Raw genomic sequence first — 26,224 nt, 5'->3', positions numbered from 1 at the left:
CCATCGGTAAACATTTGTCGTAGAAGTAATCCTGCAACACCTTGAACCCCAGCAAATGATGGCTGTCCTTGTGAATCGGTAGCAACCGGAAGGCTGATTCAATGTCCGCCTTCCCCATGAGGGCCCCCACACCTGCTGCCTTTACCAAGTCCACTGCATCTTCAAATGTTGCATAATGCACCCTGCATTCTTCCCCTGAAATGCCATCGTTCACCGACTCCCCTTCGGGGAAGGACAAGTGTTGGATCAGTCTGTACTGCCCCTTATCCTTTTTAGGTACCAAGCCCAATGGTGAAACCATCAGGTTTCCCAGTGGAGGAGTGCGGAAGGGGCCAGCCACCCTCCCCAATTGTACTTCTTTCCACACTTTTTGCGCCAATATTTCGGGCATAGCTAGCGCTGATTTTAAATTGCAAGCCTCCTTAGTTCCTAACTGCCCCTGGAAGGGAATCTTAAATCCCCACCTGAAACCCTCCCATAACAGTTTTGCGTCACCCTTCTCGCTGTATGCATTCAAGAAAGGAATCATGGCCTGTAAACGTATTGGCGTGGGCAGTTCTGTTTCAATCATGCTTGCTTTTCTCTTTGCCCTTTGCGCTGCCCCTTGACTTGCCCTCCCGGCTGTTGGGGCTGTGTCTCCCTGCGCTTGCTGCTTTTGTGTTTGAACCTGCACGCATTACCATACGTGCACCTCCCTTCGGCGAACAACCAACATTCTGGCAACTCCCCTTGGTAACTGGGCCGGTTGGTCCAAGAGGAGTTCCCGCGAAAGGACCCCCTCCCTTTTGCATAGGACCCCCTGCCCCTGCCATGTGCTGTTCTTTCGCTTGCCACGCTCTCATCCACCGGCCTGGCTGGGACCGTTTTCGTATCTATGCGACCCCCCACGTCTACTTCATCCCATGTCATTCCCGGCCATACCTGCATTTTAAGTCTAAAACCTTTATCGTAGTTGCTCCATGTATCCCCCCCATGCTTCAAGTATTGCTCGTGGATATACTGCTCATACGCCATCAATGCCACACCATCTTGTGGGAATTTTTCTAACATAATCGTGGCATAAACCCTGAACGCCCTCAACCAGGTATGTATGTTGAGCTCTATCTTTGGCCTCTCCCTCTCCTTCTTCTCCCTTTCCCTCTCAGTGGGTTCGCTGAAGCCTTGCCCCGAGGGGGCCATCCCCAACAATTCCATAATGTCCATGAACTCCTTCCTCCATACCCGCTCTTTGTATGCCAGCGGGATATGCCATGCCAATGCATTGATCGCCACTCTGGCCGGTGCAAACCCTGGCATGGGCCTCCCGTATATTGTGTTACTACTGGCCAGCTCCTGCCCCTGTACCTGTGAGGAGGCCTGTGCCCCCCACCAAGGTGTCCCCCCAATTTGTGGTGTGTAGATGGTGTTTGCCCCCTGTGTCGCCATCTGCACCGGGTTCCCTCCCATTAATGGCTGTCCTGCGCCTGCCACTGGCTGACTTGCCCCCGAGCCAAGTTGCTCCGTGCTCCCATTCTCCCCTTGTATTCCTTTACCCCCCATGTTCAAAGCATTCTTATTACCAGGCAACTGACAATTTGCACCCGTCACCCAAGCTTCCATGCATTCCCTGAACATACCTTTCACCATCTCCAAGGTGGTTGGCGCCTCCGCTGCTACCGCCGGTGTGGCTACAGGTGTGCTGCGTGGACCTCCCACTGGTCTTGGAGCCTCAGCAGGGACAGGTGCCGGAATGGCCTCAACCTCCTGCGCCCTCCCCTTTCCCTTGGGGTTGGTTTTTCTTTTCTGTGCTGCCGCCGCTTGCTGCTGGCTGTCCCTGGCTTTCTTGGTCATCACCCTTTTCCTTTTGGTGACCGGCTCCTCCTCGTCCTCGAGCTCCTCGATGTCCAGCTCTCCCCCTTCCTGCGAGTGCACTTCCACCCATGCCTCCTCGATGGGTGTAGGAGGGAACAAGGTGGGTGAATCTGCCCTCTGATTGCGTCCCGCAACCTCCGCTCCCACCTGTGCTGCCATTAACTGCATCCAGTCATTGCCATATTTGTCCCCTGCTCTTCTTGCCATCATCATGAATGCCTCCAGATCTTCTTTCTGCTGGTCTTCCTGGCTTTTTCCTTGCCTCTGCATCATTTCCCTTTAAGCACCGTTCTTGTAAACAATGTCCGCTTTCCTTCACAGACCTTGTAGCCCAGCGAGACTTCTGTTTCAGTTGGTGTCCTTTTACTTGCTGTTGCCTTGCTCGTTCCCCAAATCGAAATGACACACTTATTGTTGGTTTAAAAATTCGGCTCGCCTGCCTTGCCAGACCAAGCACTCCTCCTTTGTGCAACGGACTCCCAGCACGTGACCGCTTAATAAATTCACCCAGCCGACAGCCGTACTACCGTAATGTCCCCTTACTGTGCGGGATCAGAACTCCGTTCTTCGCCTTGAACAGTGCAAGCTCCTATTGCTAGCACCCCGAGTTCTCCGTGCCTGAAACGGATTAGTCCGCTTCCCGCTTCCGCTTCCTGGAGCCGCTCGGCTGCCAGGCTCCTCTTTTCCCCGCTGCGTCCCTCGCGTCCTGCCGGCTATGGGCGTGCAGCTCCCTGCTGCTTCCCCGTTCGTTGAATGGCCCCGCCTGCTTCCGCACCTTCTTTCCTGGCGGTTACGAGCGTGTCGCTCTCTGCTGCTTCTCCGCTCCTCCGACGCCCAGAGTTGCAGTCCCGAAGAAAACCTGCCTTGTGACCCTCGCGCTCCGCTGCAGCCGCCTCCGGATGCCGTCTGCTCAGTGAACACGCTCTGCCTCGACGATGCACGCCGCTCTGCCCCACGAAAGCGTAGTCCCACGAAGACGATTCCACTCACTCCCGCGAAGTCAAACAAACGAAGTCCTCCTCTCTTGGCGGGCGCCCGGCTGCTGGAAGAGCTGCAAGTGCTCCCAAGCCGGGCGCCCGCTGTACTTATGCGCCAAGCCACGCCCTCTTTCTTTGTTGCCCTTCGCGGGCTTTCCGGGGCTCTTGGCGCCCTTTCCTCTGCTCTTTCGCCCTCCTCTCGGGGGGGAGGGGCAAGAGCGCGAAAAGGAGTAAGGCCCCTGCCCCGGTTATCGGGGTGCCTCCTCCACTCGCTGCACTCCCCTTCGTCACCTTCATGACAGCCCTACATTATGATCAAGAAATATAAGTGCAACGCACAGAAGAGGATACCAATTGCAGCAGTAGTACCAGGCCCCGCCTTGAGGAAGACCAAAGTTGGTTGAAACACGCATTGGCACATAATGAGCCTATGACTGTGAACCAATAAACAGTCCCAAGATTGCTTAGCAATGCAACATAGTTTCATGTGATGTTTGTTGAACAATGTTGTAAAGAATAACCATTCGACCTTCAAGGACAGCGCTTTTCCTCAGATCAACACAGTTGGTATTATATTGACATTTATAGGTCAGGTGAGACCTATGTTCTGATTGGATGGCAGCAGTCCTTGCTTAATACTTCGAATCAGTGGCACTAACTTTTTCCTGTTTGAGCGCTCTAATACCTGGTTACCCAAACACAGCAGCTCATTTGCTCAACACATAAAGCCTGTTACAGGCTTTATGTGTCAAGCAGTCTATTGAATGAAACAAAAGAAATTGAGACCTAGGAAATGGCCCAGTGTGATGCAACACAGGCTTGTCACCAAGCAGGTTCGCAACCCCGACATATTTCATAGGTGCTGGATTTCTTTTGTTTCATTCAATAGACCACTTGACACCAATTCAACAAAATGCCAGGGATAGCGGAAAGTGACACACCACCTGAAGTGAGGTCACATGACCTTTGACCCTGGTGGCATCAGCTCACCTTTAGCCATATTGACATAATTGTAAGTTGCTCATTGGTGTAAAAAAGGTACACAAATGTAATGTGACAAATCAACTTCCGGGGCACCAGTCGTCCAGGGATGAATATCGGTTTCTAAACCATCAATCAGCCCCACAGCTTTAGTACACTAGAATGGATCCAAACAGATTGGAAACACAGGCAAATTATCCTTGTCCAATTTTGGTAACGTGGACGGATCGGCAGGGTTATCTCAGAAAGGTCATGCATCGTTGGTTAGTTGCAACACAGCGTAAATACAATTATTACCCAATAATAAAAGGGACTGTACAGACAAGGTTGTATACAAATATCTACTTAATTGTTATCACAACAGACGGTTCTAGCACACTACGAAATACAACCCATGCTGTAAAGGAAAGCAGAGGACAGACAGTTTCAAAGAAGGAAAAATGATTCCCTCAGGATATTGACAGGAGGGTAGTCGGTATAGTAAATAACCACAACAGTTCATGAATACTTGGTTTCAGCAGCTTACCTTTACTACCTAGAAGTTTGTGAATGTTGTTTTTAAACTTGTGAGCCACTTACGATGATGTCACTAGGGCTAAAGGGCACGTAATTGCACTAGGGTCAAAGGTCATGTTGTTGGTATATAAAATAGTATTGACTGCTTTACTACCTTTTTGATATTTTATTAATAGTAAGTGTGAGGAATTCGACCATCTGCACGGTGGGTAGCCGTTCTCCTCAGCTTTTTGAATTTTCTTTTAAATGAAATTGAATGATGATAGATCAACCTCTGGAAAATTTGTGGGGCTAATCCGCACACATTTTTCCTAAACTCACCGCAATGACATACGCATAGACCTGTGTTCTCTGGGTGGACACAGCCTACAGGCGCAGTCACCCTGCCATATTTAATTGGGATCTGACAGGTGGAGTACACAATGCATCTCCAGAAGGGGGAGGGCCACGCCTCTCCGCTTCCAATGGCCAGCCTAATTGACTAACAAAGGCTCTATGGATCCACCATGTCCTTTTGTTGAGCACTATAGCTGGTGGCAGCATTCACATACTAATCAGAATGTGTCTGAGTGTCCGGTGTGGCCGCACAGACTGCTGGATCGTAGCGAGAATCGGATTGTGTCCCAAGTCACGGGAGAACTTTGAATTGGAAGTGGTGAACTACGTGGAGTCTGCCTTCAGTCACCAGGAAAAGGAGTCTGCCTTCGCTTTCCGCCATCACTTGTGAACGCTCCACCTCCCTACGCCCGCCTGCTTTCATAAACCGCAAGCAAAGCGGAGCATAGCGGAGTGTGTCTGAGTTTCTGGTGTGGCCGCACAGACTGCTGGATCGTAGCGAGAATCGGATTGTGTCCCAAGTCACGGGAGAACTTTGAATTGGAAGTGGTGAACTACGTGGAGTCTGCCTTCAGTCACCAGGAAAAGGAGTCTGCCTTCGCTTTCCGCCATCAATTGCGAACGCTCCACCTCCCTATGCCCGCCTGCTTTCATAAACCGGAAGCAAAGCAGAGTGTGCCTGAGTGTCCAGTGTGGCCGCACAGACTGCTGGATCGTAGCGAGAATCGGATTGTGTCCCAAGTCACGGGAGAACTTTGAATTGGAAGTGGTGAACTACGTGGAGTCTGCCATCAGTCACCAGGAAAAGGAGTCTGCCATCACTTGCGAACGCTCCACCTCCCTACGCCCGCCTGCTTTCATAAACCGGAAGCAAAGCGTAGCGTAGCTGAGTGTGTCTGAGTGTCCGGTGTCAGGTGGCAGGCGGTGAGCGGAGTGCCAGCCGCTATTGTACCGTCTAAAGCGTTTTAAAACAAGAAGGTAAGAACTATGCACCAGATTCAACTCGACCAACAAATGTCGTACAAGGAGATGATGATCCTAAGGAGAGAACTTGAACAGGACAGAGAGGAGGAGGGAATTGAAGAGGGTCCAGACATAACCTGCTCGACGCCCTCCTGGGCAGCGGAGGCAGAGCTACAGACGGCCGCCCTGGACTCGCAGGCCAACTAAAACTCGTGCCCTTTTAATATACAAGTAAAGATAGGAGCAAGCATAGCTCAATACATAGACAATCGATTGGGTGCACAGAGAAACAGGGAAATACCCACACTCACAGAGCCAGCCATGGACGACACAGAAATTGTAGCAGGCAACCTACAGACAGATGCACAGCATCTGTCAAAGCAGGCACAGCAAATGACTGCACATAAGAAAACGGAAGACCTGACACAAAACCTGGTCAGCTCACCGGACTCAATATTAACTGATTTACCAACCATTGAGCACCGGGAAAGTCCAAAGGAACAGAGGACAGGTAGCAACGAAAGCCTAGCTACGGAATTAAACATGGCAAACAAACCGATGCCTTTAACAACCATGGAGCCTTACAAATCAAATGCCCTGAAAAGGAAAAATTCCAATTACACGGCAGAGGATGAGGGGCTGTCAAGGGAGCCAGGAAAGACACAAGGTCGTGAAGGGGTAAAACTGAGGATTCCGGTCAGTCCTTCAGCTAGATACACAGTCAAAAGGACTAAATACCCGAATAACGAAAAGGAAGGAGTCGTCATCACTGTTACATGGAGACCATTCACGGCAGGACCAGTGCCAGCAAACCTAGTCACTCGGGTGCCTACAGCGTCAAACACTACATATGGAGGAATACCATTACTTTCAACAAAAGCTATGCCAACATCAAATTTCACCTTTAGCAGTGGAAAACCAGGCAATCCACTCCAAATAAAAAGAACAACCGGAGTAGAAATATCAGATGCAGTACTGCTGGAGACGTCAACTGACATAGAGAATGCTATAAGAGGAAAGACCACAGGAACAATACAACGTGACAAGTGGAGAGGAACGACTGGCAACGTCGTTAACCAAGATCAAAAGTCACAGACCACGTCCTCAAACCCAGCGGAAAATGAGTACCCAGTGAAACCGGTTCGAACAGAGGAAGAAAACTTCCTAATGGTAACGACATTGTCAGGAATCCTAGCCCCCTTCATGAAACTGTACGAGGACATTGCGGACACCCTAAGAGATCATTCGACAATACTTGCAATGGTTCACACAAAAACAATATTTGTGGAAGGGTTCATCTCAGCAATCCAAAACAATCTGGATAATAGCACAGCAAATGTTACCCAACTACTGCATGACATAATTGAACCTATCCTAAAAGAGAGAAAACTAGAGAGGCTGAACACTAATGGAAAGGATTCCATAAGCAAAGAACACAGCACGGCGACTGTACAAGGAGTAACCACCGTAGCAGAAAACTTAAACGAGCCAAGAACAAATGAGCTAGAACATAAAGGCGGGAGACCGCCAGCAGTATTGGCAAAGGCGCAAGAAAACAGAGAAATACAGAGTGAGGATTCAATGAGAAATGCCGCCGCCCAAAGTGAAGAACCGGCGGAGGTAAAACAAAGTGAAGACAGAACCCAAGCAACTGAAGAAACAACCAGCAAGGGAACTCCGGGAGAAGAACCAAAGAGACAATCCAACGTCTCAAGTGCGCCAACAGAGTCAGCAAGGTTATCCGAGATCATGGTAAGGGAAAGATCCCCAAACAAAACAGCTAGCGACTGCCAAAACAGCAAGAGACAGACGCAGGTGGCAATAACCCGTCAAACAATAACAATAGGTATAGAGGAATCTAAAAACATGGACAAGTGCCTGGAGAAAGAAAAGAAGAATGGGAATGTCTGTGAGATCTTCAAAAAAAGAGACACAAATACAGGAGAAAAAAAACAGGAAAGCCAAACAAAATTGAAGAAAAACGGGACCGCAGAAAGTAAAACAGGTGGGAACCAAAAGAATAGCGTTACAATAAAAAAAACAAAAAAAACAACCGCCATCAAAAACACCCAGCAGCAGTATAAGTCGTGCATTTATCAAAAATTTGACAACACCAAAAGAACAGCTGAGCATAATAGACCAGCTGATAAACAACAAGAAAAAGGTTAGACTAGAACATAACATTGTAGAACAGGTGATACTTGCATCTGGAGATGACGAATGCTCTGAAGATGACCTCCTGGATCTCTCGACATACACGGTATCAGAAGTTGAAGAGAAACGGGACAAGAGCACATGAAGAGACAAATACAGAGGCCGATGAGTCCATGAAAGAAGAGAACACAGACGACACAGAGAGTGACACTTCAACAGTAATGGCAACATTCACTGAAAAACGAAGAGAAAGTGGAAGAACATCTAACACCCAAATACGAAAAGAACAATGGAGAAAAACAATGGATAAAAAAGACAGGATACAGAAGTGTGAACACAAAGTGCAAGGAAGGAACCCGGGGTCACCTGAGAATCCAAAGATTGGAGACAGGTCGGATAGAGAAAGGAGAAACAGTTACAACCGACCTGAGATGGAGGACAGAAGAGAACAGTCGCACACAAAAGAGGTGGAGAAAGAATATCAATATCGACTAACTCATAGAGCAGGTACGGTTGACACCAACAAGCAACCAGGGAACGAATCCTCCATTATGAGGATGGGCTAATTCTAAATAGAAACAATGTAATAAGACTTCTACACCATATCCCGGCATTAAGACTAATCACCACGGATGATCTAGCAATCGTGGAGTTTGTCGATGAAGACCGCACAGACAAGGTGATCTTGCATACAAGGTCAAACCTGGTGAGACAATTGCTCCTGGATGAAGCACCTCAGTTAGGACCAATGGGCTTTGACCTCCAAGAAAATGATGAAATCCTAAAAACGCAAGAGAGAGTAAAGAAACACTCGTTGAGTCAGACTAACAAAAAAGACAAAGACTCCGGCAGCTCCAGGACAAACAGAGTAACACCAGGGAAAAGTGTCAACCAGAGTACACGATGCTCAAATAATAGAACTAAAAGACAAGGAGAAGAAAAAAAAGCAGCGAGATGGAAATGGTTGAAAAACCTGATTGACTATAAAACGAATACTCAATAACATAAAATAGTAAAAAGTGTGGGTTCATGGAGCCTGGGAAGTTGGAACACAAGAGGCTCCCACCACCTTTTTACCAACGGAGAGTTACAAAAAGAGAACTTTAAAGTGCTGTGTCTACAGGAAACATGGCTGTTGCAACCACCTACACTGGAAGGATATGTGGTACTACTAAATCCAGCTGTAAAAGGCTTAAGAGGAAGACCTATGTCAGGTCTCATAGCAGCCATCAAAAACGACCTGAACTGGCAAGTGCTGGAGTTGGTAAACCCAAACCCATTCATTCAGATGGTAGTGATACAGCCAGACAAAGAAGCCACAAGAGTATTGATATTGATCAATATATATTGGAATCCAGCCAATACTCTACTTGAAAACTTACCGGATGAAATAGCAGAATTAATAGATGAACAGAGAGAGAAATGGACAGATGCAACCTACATACTGGTTGGTGATTTAAACTGCACCTGTGTGAATAAGGACAATCAGACAGAGCATGATGCAATAACAGCAACAGCGAAGGAAAAAAGAGGAACAAGGTGGAACAGTATGTTGCAATCGAGAGACTGCGTCATACTAAACGGAAAGGTGAAAGGTGACCTACCAGCGAAGCCAACCTGGAAGGGGGTACAATCAGCAGAGATCCTGAATTACATTTGCATTTCGAGTAATCTGTCAGAGAATATCCAGACGTTGGAAGTAATAACAACAACAGAAAGTGACCACAACCTGATGAAACTGACATGCAAAAACATCAGTAACAACAAGATCAGTACCTACAACCAGGACTTAGTCACAGTCCAACGAGGAACGAAACTAAGGATCAGACCAGAGAAAGTCAAAGAACTAAATCATAAATTAAAAGACATGGGGGGTCATTCCGAGTTAGGAGGTAAGGGGAAAACGATGCCGGAAAATGATTACCGTCATCGTTTCCCGTTCCGGACTATTCTGCCCTACCAGACCGTTATTTACGGCGCCGTAAATTACGAGGTTGTAAATAGCGGTCTAGTGGCGCGCGCCCGACACTCCATGCCGAAATTAGCGGCATGGCGTAAACCGGAGCTGATCCCAAGTAATGCGGACATGCAAAAAACGGCCTCCACAAGGCCGCAAAGTACCTTACCGGCATGGAGTAAATAACGACATCGCCGAGAAGGTGTTAAGAACCATGAGCAGTGTTTCCAAGAGGCACAGGTGCACTCAATCAGCACAGGTGGAGGCAATGGAGTCTGGCACAGCACAAAAAGAGCACATCCACACACCACACCCCCTCCCACACCAAGATGATACTAATTGTAGCAGCATTCCTGGTGCTGGAGGCCCTGCTTGCAAGGCATCAACTACAACAACAGCAAAAACAACAACCACAGCCCCTACCACAGAGGATACACAGGATGAGAAGGAGGGTGAGACAGGCCCAGCATGCCCTACTGGTGCAGCCACCATTACCACGCCGCCAGCCCCCAATCCCCTGCATCAGAGCCACCCCCTTCAACCTCACACCAGAGCAGATCCACGCACTGTACCAGCTTGACTGGGACACCACTACCACCATAGTGGACTTGATACAGGACGATATAGTGAGCCTCATAGAAATCAGCACTGCCATCCCCCCTCTACTGAAGGTAGTGTCTGTGCTCCACTTCCTTGCCACAGGCACCTACCAGCATACAGTCGGACACATGCATGGCATTTCACAGCCCTTATTTTCCCGGATACTCAACCAAGTGCTGGATGCCCTCCTCAACCACACAAGGGACTACATATCCCTACCCCGGACTCCCCAGGAGATATATGATACAAAAGTTGCCTTCCATGCACTGGCAGGCATGCCAAATTGCATAGGTGCCCTCGACTGCACCCACGTTGAATTGGTGGTCCCGCATGCCATGGAGGTGCCGTATCGCAACCGCAAGCAATACCACTCCATCAACGTCCAGATGGTGTGTAATGCCAGTAAAGCCATCACACATTGCAATGCCCGATACCCCGAACCAACTCATGACTCCTTGGTCCTGCAGAACTCCACACTATCAAGCTACATGGAGCGACATGCCGGACGACGTGCCTGGCTGCTTGGTGAGTAACCTGAATGGGCCATGGCAGTGCATTGGGGCTGTGAGTATGTTGGCTGCCTCTTTCACCTGGTGGGAAAGGGGGGGGGATGCCTACTTCACCTGGGTGGGAAAGGGGGGGGGTTCCTACTGCACCTGGGTGGGAAAGGGGGGGGGCTACTTCACCTGGGTGGGAAAGTGGGGGGGATTCCTACTGCACGTGGGTGGGAAAGGGGGGGAGATGCCTACTTCACCTGGGTGGGAAGGGGGGGAGATGCCTACTTCACCTGGGTGGGAAAGGGCGGGGGAGATGCCTACTCCACCTGTGTGGGAATGTTCACGCCAGTGCACGATGTTCACCTCATAGAACACTGTACCCCAAGGCAAGTGACACGGCACATGACTACCTAACCACACAGTGATGATTTAGAGCCGACACCTAACACAACATGACTAACAGGAAACCTGCCCAAATACCACAACACATGCACCACTCATTGGCGGCCCTTACATACCGTAAGGGCATCCGGCACCATGCAGTGCAATAGCACCATGTCGCAGACTCCTGCATCTCACCACACAGGACAGTCATCCCTGGGAGTGCATAGAAGTGAGTCTAACAGGGATCCCACAGCGTGTGACTGGTCCTGCACACCCATAGGATTGCTGCAAGTCACCATGGCACAGATCAGTGCAGAATGATGAGTATGCTACTAACTACAGGCAACCCCCCGTCACCAAAACTCGCACAACACATCAATGAATGCAGTCCATCACTGCTGCATGCATATACGATGCACATGCAACAAGACGTGATTGCACACCATAACCCATCATGAAGAAGCTACCCCCTCCATCATTCCATTGCACAGGACACATAGCCGGGCCAGTAATGGGGTGAATGCATCCTGGGACATGTGTGTATGGCCAGTAATCACCTGCTGCCATGTAAGACTAGTACAGTTCTCCACCATGAATTTACAAACACTTACCTTCATTCCACTCTTATGCAGGTGATGCTGGCTACCCTTTGAAGCCGTGGCTCATGACCCCGGTCCGCAACCCACAGAACAGGCACGAGGAGGACTACAATAGATCCCATACCCGTACATGGGTGATGATAGAGCAGACCTTCGGCCTGTTCAAGGCACGATTTCGTTGCCTCAGCCAGTCGGGTGGGGCACTCATCTACAGCCACGAGAAGGTGTCCAAGATCACCATGTCATGTGTAATGCTGCACAACATGTGCATCCGTCGGAACGTGCCACTGCCCCCTGACGTGGAACTGCTACCACCAGATGATGATGAGGGGGAGGATGAAGGAATGGCAGGACAGCATCACGGTGCCGATGCACAGGAGGGACGGGCCGTGCGGCAATCATTGATCGGACAATATTTCTGACTCACTAGTCAGCTGAGGGTGTGAGGATGACAGGACATCAGGCACTGGGTGTGGGGATACATGTACACCATGCACTGTGGAACATTAAAAGACACATGCACAATGATCAATGTCCACTCTGTTTTTTTTGGATGATCAACCGGTGTATTGAATGATAAAGTTCTAACGTGGACAACAAAACCTCCACCACCACCCCTCTCCCCCTCCCCCCAACTCCCACACACACCCTCAACCCCCTCCCCTCCCCCACAACTCCCACACACCCTCACCCCCCTTCCCATCCCCCCCAACTCCCACACACACCCTCACCCCCCTCCCCCACAACTCCCACACACACCCTCACCTCCCTCCACCTCCCCCCACAACAACTCCACAATAGTTCAATTAGGGCAACATAGGCCACATGTGTGTGCCGGCATGGTCAATGTGCACTCCCAGAGCCAGGGGGATCCATGTAGTGGCGGCGCAATGTACGCAGTGAACGACGGACCGGGCTGGTCTGGGTGGAGGAGCTGTGTGAAGGTGGCTCCTCCCGCTGGGGCTGTGGTGTGGGTGTGCTGCTTCCAGGGGATCTGCGATCCAGCCAAGGACGTCGCAGAGCCGGTTTGTGTTCGCTGTGATCACCTCGCCCAGAGCCTGAAGGTCATTCCGCCACTCCACCCTTGATTCGCGATTGTCCCTGATGAACTCCTCAATGAGGCCTGTGAGATGCTGGGAGCGCACTACATCCATGGCCGATGTGGCCGATGTGCTTGGCAGGCTTGGTATTGGGCCTACAGGCCTTCCCAGAGATTCTGCAGGGTGAGTAGATACAGGACAGGCAGGTTGTACTCCTTGCCCTGTGAGCCCTGGGGTATCACTCTCCCCGGAGTCGCTGTGTGCCACCTGGCTGTATGATGGTGTGTCAGGGGTATGGCCAATGTCAATGGTGTCCTCCACGTTGGCTCCCGATATTGATGGGGGGCTGTCTGGCACATCGAGGAGGCACATGGCTGCATTCTCACCAGCCACACTGGACTCCTCAGAGTGCAGCGTGGGACATGTGTCCAGCGGCATTGCAGGCATGGGTCGGGGTGCGGGTGGGGACTGTGCACCCTCCATGGGGGTTGCTGGAGCAGGTGGTGTTGCCTGTGTTGTCTTCCTGCTTGCAGGTATGCAGCGGCCCCTGACTCTGCCCCTGGAGGTACTGGCCCGGGTGCTTTCCTGGTCCTCGCTGTCATGCTCGCTGCATGCGGGGGGAACAGAGAGACGGCATGAGCAATGATTTGGGGGTCAGCATTTCTACATGCCTATGGTATCACAATGGGATTGCAGCGGTTTGTTGACATTTGGGTGGTGAGTGGGACAGTGATCTGGGCTTGGATGGTCAATGCATGCAGATGTCTGGGTCACTCATGTTGGCGGAGTACTGTGATGACTCACATTCACAATGTTTACAATCACTGCCCCGTGAGCCTCACAGATTCGGCCTCTTTGTGTGGTATGGGCCATATGGGTTACAGCCTTGAACCTGACATCAGCCTGGGTCCCACTTGTCACAGCATGATTTCATTGGGGGGGGTTGACCAACCATGACGTGACACCTTGCCCAGCCCTTGGCAGTGACTTACGTTAGTTAGGAATGCATGTTCTGTCTTGACTCATGACACTCACCTCCATCAGCGGATGACGCTGCACCGCACTCCATTTCTCCAACACCTTCTATGGCTTCTGTGCCCATCATGGCCGCACACGTTTCCTCCCATGGCATCATTTTGATGGGGGAACCTGGCCCTCCTCCTGTCTCCAGGGCCTGACTTCGGTTTGCCGAGAGGATGGCCCGCACCCTGAGACGGAGGTCATCCCAACGTTTCCTGCAGTCCTTGGTGGTCCGGGGGGTGTTTCGCACAGCACTCACCCTCTGTGCCACCAAGGCCCAGATCTCTTTCTTCCTGACGGCGGTGGGCCTCCGCATATCATTGCTGAATACAGTGTCTGCATGTTCGTGCAGAGTGTCGACCAGTACCTGGAGCTCATCCTGGGTAAAGCGCTCCTTTCTTATGCGTGCAGCACCCTTTTTTAATGCTTTGGTCATGATGCTGGTCTCCAATGCCTATTTCTCTGTTCACTGTATGGCTAGGGATCCTGTATGGAGAGGATGGCAATGGATTGTGATTTTAGAGATGGCCGCCGTGCTCCTTCCCGTTCCTGTGCGATGACGTTTTTTCCTGTTCCGTTTTTTAACGGTGACCGTAAATAGCGGGGACCGCTATTTCCGGTTACCGCTAATTTCTCTATGTCGGTAGTGTTATGTACGGTGCACTTGTTGCCGGTAAGGGCTTTTGGGGGCCTTTTACGGCATGGCGCTGAGGTGCGTTACCGGCATGGCGCAAAGCGCGTGCATGCGGAGTCGGAAGAGGCCGATTTTTACGGTCTTGTGCCAGCACGGAAACGCTCTTTACGCCATGCCGGTAATCGCTTATACTTACCGCCCTACTCGGAATGAGGGCCATGATCTTGCTGCTCGAAAATGAACAAGAACCACAAAGGATTGATTACACACCACTCTTTAGAGCCTTTGTCACATAAAGGAAAACTGGATGTAACCACCAAACTACGAATCACCAACATCTGTACGATAGTCGAATACGAGAAATGAAAAAAGAATTAAGGAGAAACATCAGGCGATTAAAAAAGACTAAATTCAGCAATCCTAGTAAAGAGATAAACAAGCAAAAACAGAGGTACCGAAATTGGCTTCATTTACATAAGAAGACCATGCTAAACCAGGATGCAGAAAGAATGCTAGAAAAAATAAGAACTAAAAACACTGCAGAAATTTGGACAATAATTAATGACGTAGAGAATCCTCAAGAAACAAGCCAAATGAATCCAATAAGTGCATCAACATGGTGTGAACACTATACACAGCTGCAAGGGGAAAACCAGACACTACCCAAGAGGAAACCATTGGCAAATAAAAAAGAGGTAACAATAGACATTGGCATTGAGGCAATTGAAAACATTCTAAGGAAACTAAAAGACTCAAGAGCCCCGGACCCAGATGGGCTGACGAACGTAACACTAAAAAGCAACTCATGTGAGTGTGCAAAGTTCCTACATTAACTGTTCAAATATATACTACACACAGAAAGAATTCCAGATTCCTGGAGGAAAGCGGTAGTGGTGGCGATTTTCAAAAAGGGTCTTAGAACATCAGCAGACAACTACAGACCGATTGCACTCCTGGACGTCGTGGGGAAGGTCTTTGCATCTATATTATTGAAAGCTTTGGACACCTGGGCACAGCAAAGTGGACGACATGATCCTTGGCAGTCTGGCTTCGTGAGGGGGAGAGGCACTGCACTTAACATCTTTTTGATTAACCTAATGAAAGCACGAACACTAAGGAATAAAAATCAAGAAATCTACGTAGCTTTCATTGATCTGTCAAAAGCTTTTGACACAATAAAAAGAGATAAACTGTGGGAGAAATTGGAAAATTGGAAATGTCCGCAGATATTGGTGGAGAACATCAAAGATCTGTACACAGATACAAGCATTAGAGTCAGGCTGGACAAAGCAGGAACGCTGACAGACCAAATCTCAATAAGAACGGACCTAAAACAAGAGTGCCCGTTGGCACCAGAACTTTACAACCTGTTTACATCAGACATCGATGAATCCTTTGAGCTTGTTCGCTGTTTTCCACCTAAGATCACAGGGATTCCAATAGGGAGACTGCTATACGCAGATGACATTGTCCTGATGGATCAAACCCAAATTGGTCTGCAGCGACAGCTAACAGCATTGCAATCATATGTGGACGCAAACGACCTGGTAATAAACCCAGAAAAATCCAGGATCCTAAAGTTCCGTCCAGGAGATAGAAAAAACAGACTTAAAAAACCTGGCTGGTCACTGAAAAACAAAAAATTTTTGGAAGTGGAGGTCTTCACATATTTGGGAACTTGCACTGACAACACGAAAAGCGACGCGCCAAGAATTGAGGGGCTAAAAAGGAAAGCAAACAATTTAGCATCCCAGGGGAAAATACTGCTTAAAATATATTGCAGATTCACCTTAACACCGCTGGTAACATTTTACAGGATGAAAGTTGTGCCCATATTGACATATGGTGCCGAATCTCCAACGCCCTTATCGCCCAAAACTTGGTTAATTCTGGAGGGCCTTTTCTGGCGGAAAGTATTACAGCTTCCCAAATCGGCACCAATACACCTAATAAGGAGAGAGCTGGCACTGACTTCACTTAAAACTATAGTGGTATGGAAAACGTTAAGCTTCTATCGTAAATGTTTAGAGGAAAACACAACTGGAGGTTTCAGTGTGTTGAATAAAGCCTTAAAAGAACAAGCCGACGTGATGCTAACTTTAATTTAATTTTTTATTAATGTGATATAGTTTAGTACAAACGTACAAACTTTACACATAATACATAATAATATACAAAAAATATAAACAACATTGCTTTAAATATATAAATCTCAAGAGAACAAACAAAACGTTCCTCAGCATAGGGTAAAATAAGTCTTCAATTCTAAAATCATCGACATAAAATCATAAAATCATAAAACCCTACAGTATCGGATTAGACATTCAAAAGGGAGCTTTCATATCGTTCTGCAGCTGATAGTACAGCCACTTCATAAATTCACCATAATATTACATCCGGTAATATCTCATCACCAATACGGGCATACATCAGAGTACGAATGGGAGAAGAGCATATTTCATACTACTTATTCAATCCCTCAGACCCTCTGTCGTTCAACTGAAAACAGACAGATGCTTCAGACCATACCCGAAATAAAGCCATGTGGAATTTGGAGTTCAGAGTATTGATACATTGTATCCAAAATTCAGTCTGTTTTACGAATTCTAGGTCATGAGCAAAACCTCCCAGATGTTTAACACGACTCTTTTCCATCCCCATACATAAGGTCAGTACATGGCGAGCCGTTTCAAGTTCATTTCGCACGTTACAAATTCTGCAGTATCTTTCAGATTTTTCGAGTCCTAGCTCCTGTCCCTTAATTGCCAGTACTGGTAGGTGATTTATACGCAGAAGTAATATGAAACGTCTTAGTTGATCTGACGGGCATAGATTTAGATACAATTGCGCCTTCATGAATGTATAAAGGACATACGGGATAAAATTATAACTTTTCAAATTTTCCAGATGCGTATAGTTACATTGCCAATCCCACAGTTTTAAACGATACCCACATTTACTAAACAATCTTTCATTATCTCTGCCCCATTCTGGAGCCCAGCTTAACTCTTCACATAATGATTTCAGGTGCAATTCATATTTCTTTAGTTTACCAGCCTCAACCTCCTTGTTAATACACATAAGCAGTTCATTGGTAGGATCATTCTTGAGACGAATATAAAACTCTAGCCTTTTTTTTAAGACTAAAGCCTTGAGAGAGCATATGCCCAACTCCAGCCTAATAACGGCCATGGGGATACATTGGGGAAGCCCCAGAATTTTCCTCCAAAAACTGCCTTCAACCAGCTGGAGCCAACCCAGATTCATGTTATACAAGGGGTCGAGGCCATACGTAACCATCGGTACTAGACATTGTAGATACAATTGACGTGCCGCCCATATAGAAAACCCACATTGTTCCTTCGTGAATTTAAAAATAAGAGATGTGAGTTGGGCCGCTTTAGCTCTTCGGGATACAATACAATTACAGTAGTTCCCTTTGTGATCAAACTCAACCCCTAAGTATTTGTAACTGGATGTATAATTTATTTCAATCCCTTCTATCAGCATTCGTGGCCTGGCAACTTTACCTGCTGAAAATAATAGTAGATTGGTTTTGTTTATATTGATCACAAGGTCATTAGTCTCTGCATATTTCCATATTTGCTTTGCAGATCTCAACATGCCACTAAAAGTGTGATCTAAGATCACTATATCGTCAGCATAGGCTAATATAGGGCAGTGACTATTCCCGATCTTAGGAGGGCAGTTTTTAATCCCCCTTAAACATTCGGGAGCATCCGATACAAATAAGTTGTACAGCGTAGGGGCCGTAACACACCCTTGCTTCACCCCTCGATACTGTGCCACCGGTATGGTAGAGGCTCCTAAGTTATCGAGTCGTATCCGTGACGTATTATTCGTGTGAAGCAACTCTAAATAATAGAGTAGGGGTTCGGGGCAACTTAATCTCCTAAGTTTATTCCAGAGCAGGGATCGATTAACAGTATCAAAAGCTGCCCTAAAATCTATGAATAGGGCATAAATGGGGGGGTTTGTATAAGATAGAGCCTTATCCCTTAATGCATTCATTACAAACAGGTTGTGGGAGGTGGAGTAGCCTGGCCTAAAACCGCTCTGGAATTTATCCAGAATGCCCTCAGTCTCGACCCATTGTAGCAATTCCTTCAGTATAAGGGCCGCAAACATCTTGCCCGTACAGTCTAACATAGACAATAGTCTGTAATTCTCGGGTTCCGTTCTATTGCCCTTCTTATATACTGGTATAAGTATGGCAGATTGCCATGTGGCAGGTATTAATCCCTCACTTAGAATCTTTTCGAAGAGGATTTTTAATAGGCCAGCCCAGAAGGAAGGATTTTTCTTGAGTACAGCATTGGAAAGCCCATTCGGTCCAGGGGCTCGAGAGGTATTAAGATTCTCTATTCTGCAGTGCAGTTCCTCAGTAGTAATCGCAAAGGGAGGCAGCTTAGGTCTACTACATTTACGACTAGGAGGAGTTTCAGTACACCCCCCATTACGGTTTTCTAAAAAAGCAGTCCACTCATTATCACTAATGGGGTTAACTGTATAAGTAGATTTCTTCCCTTTGGCATCTCCTAGTGTAGTCCAGATTTTCTTGGAGTTTCTACTACACAGGGTTTTAACCGTATGTTGCCAATTTTCTAGTTTCCTCAGCCTTTTATGTATCTTCAACCATCTACGGTAATCTTTCTTCAGATCATTAAGTTTTATCCTTAGGGCTATCCTTGATACAATTCCTTTCCTAGCCCCCCGAATATCCCTTCTTAGTGAACGTTTCCTATCACGTATAGCCCGATCATAGCTGACCTCTTTCCCCTCCTTCCCCACCATAGTTTGCATTTTACATGTACCGTGCTGGCCTGTAAAGATACTAATCCAATCCTCAATTTGCTCAGCTGTTAGTTGATTGAAATGATCAGCCCAATTTGAATTCCAAACTCCCGAAGCCGTTGTGGCCTTTGCTATATTCCTCTCCGACCACGAGATACGGTTAAGGGAGTGGTTACTGAGCAGATGGCCCAAATTGGTCTCCTTTGTACTAGGTAGCAGGGCCCTTATTGTCATGACCAAAGGATCATGGTCGCTCCATTCACATTGGTGCACCCACATATCGTACACATTCCTAGCCACCTCCCAGCTTGTAAAGAAATAGTCAAGGGTGCTTCCCGATTTTCCATTCCTCCAGGTATTTTTGCCCGGCCTATCACTAAGAGTTCGGCCATTAATTATTTCCAATTCCCAACACTTAAAAAAGGACAACCAGCCCAGTCCCTCCTTGTCCGATAATTGAGGGCCCCACATGCTATTCTTGTACAGGCAAGGGTTGTTACCAATGCCACTCCCACTATGGATATGGCAGTTTAAATCCCCAGCCACTATGACAAAGAATTTCTCCTGGTTTAATCTCCAGTCCGCGAGAAGTTCATGTAAGGATCCTTGAATCAGTTCGCTTAGCTTAGCACCCGGGGGATTGTATACATTAACCAACAGCAAATTTTCATTTATACCATTCATATTCACAATCACTTCCACTGCACAGATATAGTCACATTCCAACACTGGTATCTTTTTACTCATGATCTTATTTGATATTCCAATAGATAGGCCCCCATATGGGCGGCCCCGTTCCCCTTTCTTTGCCAGGGTATGGTGTGTCACATAGCCATCCATGTCAGTGGGAGATGTTAACCAAGTTTCTTGTAGTAGTATAATAGGATGTTGGTTAATGAATGTCAAAGATCCTTTGTCCGAGAGAAAGTGTTGGTGGCCGTGGGTGTTCCAGCTCACCATGGAATAATCTCATGGTTGCTGCAGCACCCTAGGTAGTGAATCTGCTAGCCACTTTAGAGTATTCTGGATATCGACTAGTTGTACCTTGGCCGTAGTTGGTTGCGGGGGTATTCCAGGATTACTTTTAGGTGACACATAATCCTTGCTAGGAAGGAAAGGGTCTTCCTTTTCTTTATCAACGTCCACATCCATACCGATCTGTCTCAGTGATAGTTTGTGTTTACGTATTAATTGGGCAGAGGCCAAAACACAACAATGAAGGGCGGAGACATTCGGGTTACGCACCTCCAATGGTTCTACGAAAAGGAAGTCTTCCGATTGAATCACCCGTAACTGGGGGATCTTATGTAGTTTGGCTAACACTTCAGTTCTGTTAAGCCACATATCTCTCTTTTTCTGATTGAGGTTTTTAATTATACAGATTTTACTTGTGTAATTTTCTTCCGCCTTTGATGGATTCTCAACAGCCATGGGTACTTGGATCGCTTCCTCTTCTGGTTCCATGTTCGTATCGGGAGTTGAACATTTGGTCGATTCACCGATTAGGCTAAGGGACATTTCTGATTCCAGGTCTTCCTGTGCCTCACTCGGTGCTTCATGTATTGGCTCCGGGATAATCCAGCCTGATAAAGTACCCATTCCCTTCTTTGCGCGTTTTTTTGTTTTCTTTCCTCTTCGTTTGCTCTTTTTTGATCGAGTAGCCACGGGCAGCGTGGCCGGTAGAGGAGAGGCAATTTCAACCACCATGCTTTTCGCCGCATCGCGTTTCTGTTGCCTACGCTGTTTTTTTGTTAGCTGCACTGCCGTCTCCCGCTCCACCCTTATTCCCGGATTGGCCTCTTCCGATGGCACCCTAGGGCTTATCAAGGTCTCTTCATTTACTAGTGAAGATGGTAACGATGTCGTGGCACCGTTCGGAGGCGATAAGCCCATCTGGATGATGGTATTGGTGTGGATTCTTCCACACAATTTTAATAGAATTTTCATTGCAAATTGGACAGAAGCCATAGAGGCCTGTAGCTCCACTATAGCAGGCCCGTAGGTATCTTCACCTATTCCACTGTTCCCCGCCTCAGTATGCTCCTGTTCTTCCTGCTCGTTAAAAAGACTAGGAGATGTTGATAATCGCCCCAGCGTAGGCATTGCTGCGGTGCTAGGAATGGGTTGCATGGGGAGTATGCCCGATAAATCGGAGATCGATCCTTCAGTACATTTAGGGCTAGGAACCCTACTATCACCTGACTGTTTGCTCTGAGCCGGAATCAAAACCTGCGCCTCTACCACCATTGGGCTTTTTACAACAGGAGGAGTGGGTGTGTTTAAGGTAGCCATTGACTTTTGGATGGATAGACAGAGGTCCAGTAAAGAATTATTGTCAATATCAGTATAGTTTGTGGAGTCCATAACATCACTGATATTATGTGAGGATGGAAAGATCTCCTTTCCGGACTCTACTTTTTCCAAACCATTGTTCCTTTTAGAGGTGTTGTTTCCAAACATTGCAGGAATAGTACCTTTTTCAGGAATATCCTGCACCTCTTTACTCGGTGTCTTTTTGACACCCTTAGCCGGTTTGTCCTGGTTTCCTTTGCGTAAATTATACCGGGCATTTGCTCCTTTAGGTTTGGTCATTATTGAAGATCCCTATTCGCACACCCACCACAGGAGACTTCTTCAAAGATAGAAGTATTGTATACGTATGCTCATTGAGCAACACACAGTACCGTAATATCTGTTTCAATGTGGGATCAAAGAGTGATAGGGAGCCCTCTGTTGTCTTCCGGTTAACTTGATACACTTGGACAGTAAATTTATTCCTAACCGCTCGTTCAGCGTTAGATGGTAATCCCCATGAGGTTAATTTCCTGGTCCACTTCCACCACTTCCACCGCGAGCCACCAGTGACCACTTGTCCTCCCACTTCTCACCTTTAATATGATAGACACGATGGGTAGTAAGAGGAATTAATGTACCTTGTGCGACTCCCCGCCTAACAGCCGCTTAACAGTCAGACTCCGGACTTTACCCTGCAGGGCTTAACGCCGCAAGGGTACACTAGGAGTGCTTTTATGCCCGGCGAATGTCACGTGAGCGGTCACGTGAGCGGCCCGAAGCTCCGCCTCCTCCAGGAAGCGAGCGGCCGTGCAGGAAGCGCGAGTTCCAGGAAACTCCCAGCGCTGGCACGCAAGCAGTGGCCACAAGTAAGGATAGTTTTCTATCAGACTGCAACTGTATCTGTAACACTGGTTCTCGCCGCTCGGCTGCACTAGGAGTGCTTTTATGCCCGGCGAATGTCACGTGAGCGGTCACGTGAGCGGCCCGAAGCTCCGCCTCCTCCAGGAAGCGAGCGGCCGTGCAGGAAGCGCGAGTTCCAGGAAACTCCCAGCGCTGGCACGCAAGCAGTGGCCACAAGTAAGGATAGTTTTCTATCAGACTGCAACCGTATCTGTAACACTGGTTCTAACAGAGTGGCAAAAGACGTGTTGAGCGACCCTAGCGAACCTCAACGAGTCAGAGGACGACCTATGGATCAACCCAGATAAAACTAAGAAAAAACTTTACATGGCAGATTGGATAGAAACTCAGGAAAACAACTGCAAATACAAAGGCTACGAAGATTTCTGGGCACATCCACGAAAATTGAACCAGATACCGAGTTACCTGACCCTATTCCCGAACTGGTACTTCCGAGACCTTTTTCTGAGATTCAGATTGAACATTTTACCAACTGGAGAAATACTGCAAAAGAGAAAAATGATGGACATACATGAAAGCTGTAAAATGTGCAAGATAAAAGGAGAGAAAGAATCTCTGAAACATCTTATACTACACTGCGTTGGACTAAGGGAAGACCTGGAGCAGTGCTTAGGGGAAGTCCTGAGAAGCTTTGTGACAAGGAGGCGCGGAAGAGTGGTGGAGGACTCTCGTTGAAGGAGAAACAATGAAGACCAACATAGCAGTCATAAGACTAGTGATTTTAATACTTAAGAAATTGGAGGGCCTCAAAAGTGTGACGAGACTCGGAAACATTAACAGGCCCAGAAACACTAGACCAAGCCTTGCGAGCCACACAACGCACATTAGACAATAGATAAACCACGGAAAACTGCTCACGATATTAGGTTAAAGGTTTTAAATATGAAAACCATATAATCTGTGTATAAAAAAAAAAAATACTAATCAAAGTTTAATTCAAACAGGCCCACATGGGGTCCAGCTGTGCAGTCTACCTTGGCTAGTCTAGGGCTTGCTGATATGTGGACCTATTCAAAGGATTTCACGAGAAAGTCCTTTCCGTTACCAAGGAGTGCTAGTAGGAAAGGGTCTGGTAAATTGTTTTATTTAAAGCTACTACACACTTTAGTACTATGCACTATTTCGAATACAAACATCAGGAGAGCTAAGCATGGAATCGTCAGTAATCAAGCAGCTGAGTGCAAAATAATTAGTGAAACGTTGAGATGGGACCAATTGCCTTATGTGAAGGGCGATACGCCAAAAACATCTCTGTTTGGAAGCTGTTCATTGATTTTATCCTGCGATAGTGTTGTGCCTCCTCTGATGCAGCACTTTTCATGATTTTAATGTTATTTCGATTTTTGGGGTGTTGAATTTAGCGATTCAGAGCATGGGGGAGGGCGAAGGGGATGCTGGGGACTGTTTTACTATGCGCCTTATTTGTATCACAAGGAACTTTGTCACCAGGAGTCTTTGAACTGCGCCTGTTACTCGTGTGTTTCTCTGGCTGTACAAGTTTTTGGGAAAAAGGATGGGACCTATTGCCCCAAAGCACTTCAGTAGGTCTAGGAAGAAGCGATGCATGATCAGAGTGAACCAGCGCCTTATCGACATGTCTGTGATTTGTATAAAGCTCGTAAGGTAGCTCAGTGGGTTGAGTGCTTGCTGCTGCGATCCGCAGGTTCGAATCCCAGCAAGGCCAACTCAGCCTTTCATTCTTCCGAGGTCGATAAATGAGTACCAATTTTAGTTGGGTGATATTGTATGTAAATATGCACTCTGAGAAGTGCTTTGGATAAAGGCGCTATATAAATAACACATAATTATCATTACATACGATAGAGAGCTAGATAACTGCTTCCCCTTTTCAGACGTTTAGACATGAGAATGCTGGCAAAGGTCTTGGTTCTGCCATGGTAGCCTTGATAGCATATTTACCAATTTTTCTGTTTTTAGTAAATTGATAGGGCACCTATACTTTTAAAATTTGTTATGGTAGCATGGATATATGTTTTAATCCCTCACGTTTCTGCTATTTATTCCTAAACTCTTTATTGATTGCAAATTGAAATATTTCATGGAGTCCTGTGAAATGTGTATGTTTTGTATATGTCTTGAATATATGTCTTGCTCTAATAAATTAATGAAATGGTTGATGATGTTGATGGCTACTGGTAAAGAGGAGTGGGGTCACGTGGAGCAAACCACTAGAGAAATCGAGCGGAGTAAATTACTCTCAGTAGCTCAATGAGGGGTTAGGCCAGGTCAAGGATAGTATAAAATCAATCAATCTTTATTATTCACTTTTTGAATTAAATGACATCATACATAGTGCTGCATCCATGGTAAAACAGCATAAAAACACACAATCAATGTTAAATATATACAATTAAAGTGCATAATTATCTAATACACACCCTGAAATGCAAGATGGACATAAAGTGCACAGTGCAAATGCAATTGTGGAGCATGGTGCACAAATGAGAAGTCCACCCTCAAGAATATGACGCAAAAAATTCAGAGCAAAATTATGCAGTAAAAAGGGGAGGGGAAAAATGTGTTTGGGGCAACCGCACACCAGGGGTTAAAGAAAAAAGAACAGTGTCCCCTGTGAAGTGCTATTGTTGTCCCCAATTCCAAACAAAATTTGAGAATAATCTAGCAAATTTAAAGTACAAAAGATGGTAAAAAAAACAACCGATTACATCACCATTACGACCTAAACAGTTGATGACTACTGGGGCCTTAAACAGTGATTTCCGGTTACAAACAGAACCCACCTTACTTTGATTGGAACCATTAAGCAGCATGAAAGCAGGTGTGTTTCGTGCTGCCAGTTCATTAAGTTGTTGAGCTGCAATTGCACTGGCCTCTATGACCAGTATTTTATGCTGCTGCAGGTGTTTAACCCAATAAGGCACAGACACACACGTCTACAGCATGTGCATTAACAAGTCCTACTACCGTTGTTGGCCACTGTAGCCAGTAGGTTACATACATCTCTCCTCTTGGTCGTATGTGCATCAACACACTGAGCTATTGTACTGGCTTGGAACCTGTGCCCTTCTTGGCAGCAGGTGCACTTACTGAACCTGCTCACCTGCTATACAGTTTCACTTAAAGCATTTCATGAGCCTGAAATGTCTTTGTCACTTTGTGCCTGACCGCACCCCCCACACTGTTTGGCCATAAATGAATGAGATAATTTGCGGAGAATGGTTTAATCCGTCATTGACAACTCTTTCACCAAAAGTGCAGTTACACAGTGTGTTTTTTCTATAAGGAAATCACACGCCCTCACACAAATTCATACATGAGGTCTTGCCGATGCAGTATGCTGATATAAAGAATAGAAGAGGGGGAAGGAGTCCCTCTCTGTATTTTCCCATCCCCCTCCTCACATTTCCCATCCTCTGGGCAAGTACAGCAGCTCTGTTGCAAGACCTAGTGTTACCCAGTCCTGACATGTGTGCACAGCACACGGTTCTACCAATTGGCCGCTTGTAATGCATGAGTCCTTCGGCTAGTCCTAGTTTTGCATGTTGTAGGCTGGGATTGGTAGTTCAGTTTCCCCCCATTAAAAATGTATAGGAGTACCAGCCCAGCTTGCAATGTACAAAACCATGAATGCCTCAAGGTGACACACATGACACTGGGCCACTTGGCAGCTATGAGGCAACGTATGTGAGGCATGGCTGCCAA

The sequence above is a fragment of the Ambystoma mexicanum genome, chromosome 1p (assembly GCF_040938575.1).
Source record: "Ambystoma mexicanum isolate Mex_15411 chromosome 1p, UKY_AmexF1_1, whole genome shotgun sequence".
NCBI classification, from domain to species: Eukaryota; Metazoa; Chordata; class Amphibia; order Caudata; family Ambystomatidae; genus Ambystoma; species Ambystoma mexicanum.
This window is presented reverse-complemented; position numbering follows the sequence as displayed.